Consider the following 4,737-nt stretch of genomic DNA (forward strand, 5'->3'; position numbering starts at 1 on the left):
TTCTGGCTTCAGCATTGTGGGCAATGACCAGATATCTTCTACAGTGGCTACAGGGAGAAGCATCAACCTTTGGTCTCAGGAGCCTCTCTGCTGAGAGTTTCCTCACACAAGTGCACTGTGTCCTGTGGTTGGCAACGACCTCTGGGATTGCCACAGATGTGGGTTTCCCAAAGCAGACCAGACCAGGCTTCAGTTCAATCATGCACAGAGACATCAGGGGTTGCTCGTTTCATCAGCATTATTGTAACACCAGCCGGATTTTACGTAAGAACTGGACCTCCTCCTTTTTCATGGCTGGTGGTTTTTTTTTTTTTTGTTGTTGTTGTTGTTGTTTTTGGTAGTAAGGGTAGGGGGTGGGGTGGAGAATCATGCTTTGATTGTTTTTAAAATTTTTTAAAGGATGTTATAAATTGGAGCCAGTAGAATTTGAACCAACTCCTGCACAGGGCAGTGTAACATGGGAGTAGAGAAGCCAGTGGAATTGCCAGGGCCAGTCTCTTCTCTTTTGAGGACGTCATAGCCCTGGGTCTGGGGGAAGTGAATGAGTGAAATACAAACCAAATGCAGGAAAGTGGGAGTTGAAAGGGAAGGGGAAGAAAGGGAACAGCACCTTTTTTTTCCTTAATCTTAAGGGCTAAATGTAAATGGACATTTTTGGGTCAATTTGGATAAGAAAAGAAACACCATTCTTTTAAAGTAGATTGAAGCAGTGATTTTTAAAACAAAGAAAGCAGAACTAGAAAACATCTTAAATTTTTAACCCTTTCTCTACAGGTTACCTAGACCACTTTTGACTAAGAAAACTGTAGAGGGGCTCCTGGGTGGCTCAGTGGGTTAAGCCTCTGCCTTTGACTCAAGTCATGATCCCAGGGTCCTGGGATCAAGCCCCACATTGGAGTCTCTGCTCAGCGGGGAGCCTGCTTCCCTGCCTCTCTCTCTGCCTGCCTCTCTGCCTACCTGTGATCTCTGTCTGTCAAATAAAGTCTTAAAAAAAACAAAACAAAACCGTAGAGAGTTAGTAACTGACACAAGCAAAAGCCAAGTGGTGACATTTATCAATTTTCCACAGAGTCTTGCTTTGCGGGGTGTCTGAATGCATTGTTGTCCGTCTCCGCTCACGTTCACTGGAATAGGTTGTGGCAGAATTTAATACACAGCTCGCTTCTTCCTGTGTTTCTTTGTAAACTCTTAAGCATTCTTACAGAATTTTTTTTTTTTAAGGTTCTTAGAGGATTCTTCAGCTAGGTGAGCCCAAAGTGGGTGCTTGGGCTGGGGGTCGTTCACCAGTGCTACGGGGGACTGGATTACTTGGACGGTTTTGGTTGCTGGCTTCCAGTTTTCAGTGCTAAGTACTGGCAGAGAGGCCTACCCCTTTTCGTGGATGTCCGGGTGATCTTTGTTTTAAATGTGATCTTCAGTGGTTTGAATGGGTACTCTGCTGGAAAGTTGATTTTGATTCTGAAGGTCCCCTTATCATATGGAGGGTTGTCAGAAACAATACGCCCTTGCCAAGGCAATAAATTAGCTTCATCAGCCTGGATATTATGGGAGTTTTTCATTTCACATTTGCATATTTCTTCAAGCTCCTTCATCAGCCTCCTACTGGCTGCCATCTTGGATCTGCTGCTGCTGCCTAAGTCACATCTTCTTTATCCATTTATCTGCTGAAGGACATCTCGGCCCCTTCTACAGTTTGGCTATTGTGGACATTGCTGCTATGAACACTGGGGTGCAGGTGCCCCTTTATTTCACTACATCTGTATCTTTGGGGTAAATATCCAGTAGTGCAATTGTGGGGTCATAGGGTAGCTCTGTTTTATATTTCTTGAGGAACCTCCATGCTGTTTTCCAGAATGGCTGTACCAGCTTGCATTCCCACCAACAGTGTAAGAGGGATCTCCTTTCTTCACTTTCCTTGCCAACATTTGTTGTTTCCTGTCCTCTTAATTTTAGCCATTCTAACTGGCATAAGCTTGTATCTTCATTGTTGTTTTGATTGGTATTTCCCTGATGACAAGTGATGTGGAGCATTTTTTCATGTGTCAGTTGGCCATTTGTTGGTCTTCTTTGGGGAAATAACTGTTCATGTCTTCTGTCCATTTCTTGACTGGATTATTTGTTCTTTTGGTGTTGAGTTTTACAAGTTCTTTAAAGACTTTGGATACTAGCCCTTTATCTGATATGTCATTTGTGAATATCTTCTCTCATATTCCGTAGTTGCCTTTTAGTTTTGTTGGCTGTTTCCTTTGCTGTGCAGAAGCTTTTTATCCTGATGAGGTCCCAGTAGTTAATTTTTGCTTTTGTTTCCCTTGCCTCTAAAGATGTGTCTTGCAAGAAGTTGCTGTGGCTGAAGTCGAAGGGTTTGCTGCCTATGTTCTTCTCTAGAGTATATTTTTTAAAATTTTATTTATTTATTTGACAGAGAGCGAGCGAGAGAGGGAACATGAGCAAGGGTAGCAGGAGAGGGAAAAGCAGGCTGCCCGCTGTGCAGGGAGCCCGATGAAGGGTTCAATCCCAGGATTCTGGGATCATGACCTGAGCCAAAGGCAGATGCTTAACAACTGAGCCACCCAGGTGCCCCTAGGAATTTAATGGATTTCTGTCTCACATTTAGATTTTGTTTGTCTTTAAAAAACTGTATTTTACCTCAATTTTTTAAAGATAATTTAATTATGTATAAAATTCCAAGTTGACCATCATTGTGATCATCATTGCTTTAAATATTATTTTTGCTCTCTGTCCATTCTGGGACTCCAATTACCCATATGTAAGACTGCTTGATACCATCCCACAGGTTACTGATGCTGTTAATTTTTTTTCAGTCTTTTTTAAAAATATATATATTTTTTAGTGCTTTATTTTTTGGTAGTTTCTATTGCACTGTGCATAGTTTCAATCTCACGTTTCTTTTGTCTTCTTTCAATACTTTTCTCCGTATTGTGAGAAATACGGAGAAATTTGTGCACAAGCAGGACGAATGAGTAGCAGGCAGAGTGAGAGGGAGACAGAGCCCCAATAAGGACTTGTTCCAGGACCCTGGGATCATGACCTGAGCCAAAGACAGATGCCCAATGGACTGAGCCACCCAGACATCCCTAATCTCACATTTCTTTAGCAATGTTGTCTTTGCTCTTAATGTTAATCAGTGAATTTTTCTTTTGATAATATACTTCTGACTCTAGAAGTTTTGGGGCTTTAAAAATATCTTTTATTTCTCTTCTCAACATGTTCATGTTTTTTCCTTCAATACTAGAATATAGATGTAATAGCTGTTTTCAAATCCTTGTGTTCTAATGTTTTGTGTTCTATAATCCTTGTGTTCTATAGTTTTCTTTCTGTTTCTATTGATTAATTTATGGGTCACATGTTCCTACTTCTTGATGTCTAGTAATTTTTAATTGAATGCTAGACACTGCATATTTGATTTATTCAGAGTATCAATTTTGTTATCTTCCTTTAAAGAGTGTTGGGCTTTGTTCTGGGAGACAATTAACTTGTCCTTGTTCAGCTTTATCTTTTCCAGTCTTACTGTAAAGCTTTATTAGGTCAGGCATAGTTAGCTGTTACTTTAGGAATACTTTAGTTCCACTACTTTTGGGGTTAGTTTTACCTTAATTTTCACCAATTTTGGACCTTTTGGGGTCCCTTCCGAATTCCCTGGATAGTCACTGAGAACTCTTCCCACTTGCTGTTGGGAGTTTCAAAGATTCTCAGATCTGTGCCAATCTGGAAACCATTCTGCTCATAGATCCCTTGTTACTCTTGGCCTTATCTCATGGAAGTTCACTTTACACATATGCATGTTCTATAGAGATTCCAGGTTATCTCAGTGTAGACTTTGAAGTTCTTTCTTTGTGTCTAACTACTCTCCTTTCTAGAAATGTTCCTTGCAACCTCCAGCCACTTGAAATACCCTGAACTTCAATCTCTGTTTCCTCAATTTAGTGAGACCTCCATGTTTGGGACCCTCCCACCCTCTGCACCAAAGCCCATACCTGCTCTGTGGTCAGGAGTCTGCCTCTAATTGGAAACCTGGGCAATCACTGGGATGACCTCATTAATTTCCCTTCTTTCATGGATCACAGTTTTGCATTTCTCATTATCCAGTGTCTGAAGCCTGTTTCATAAGTTTTGTCCATTGTTCTACATTTTTAAGGTGGAAGTTAGACTTGGTCTCTATTACTCCATCTTTGGCCATCTCTGAATAAAACAAGACATCTCATGTAATACAGAATTTAATTATTTGAATATTTAATCTGCATCAGTTCTGTCATCTTTGATTATTAAGGGTGTTTGAAGCTTATTTCCTAGGCTTTAGGGATTCATTGGAAGTTGACATTTTGGGTAAATCATCCTATCTCTCCTCTGTTTGGTTCAGAAATGTTTGTCCCATCCAAAATGTCATAAAGTTATATTCTTTCTACTGGTTTCAGCAGGAATTAGTGTCATTCTATGACTTAGTCTTAATAAAGATATAATAGCCCCATAGTTTGTGGTTTTGAAGTTGGTATTGACAGAGGAATCAAGAGGCAAAAATGGTTGTCTTTTTTGGTTGCAAATACAGTAGTCCCACTTTTTCATAGGGAATATATGTCCTAAGGTCCCCTAGATACCTGATATGGTAGATAGGACTGAACTGTATGTTTTTTCCTATGCATACGTACCTATCTGGATTGTACACAGTAAAAGATTAATGACAATAACTGGTGATATAGTTGAACAATTAAAATAATATAC

The 4,737-nt window shown here is 40.1% G+C and overlaps 1 pseudogene; it reads right to left on the bottom strand.

Moving 5' to 3' along the window:
* Positions 1-1,146: 1,146 nt before the first annotated feature.
* LOC116873593 lies at positions 1,147-1,613 on the bottom strand (annotated as a pseudogene).
* Between the last annotated feature and the right edge of the window lie 3,124 nt (positions 1,614-4,737).

Source organism: Lontra canadensis, unplaced genomic scaffold (genome assembly GCF_010015895.1).
Source record: "Lontra canadensis isolate GAN:19392208 unplaced genomic scaffold, GSC_riverotter_1.0 scaffold34, whole genome shotgun sequence".
Classification (NCBI taxonomy): Eukaryota; Metazoa; Chordata; class Mammalia; order Carnivora; family Mustelidae; genus Lontra; species Lontra canadensis.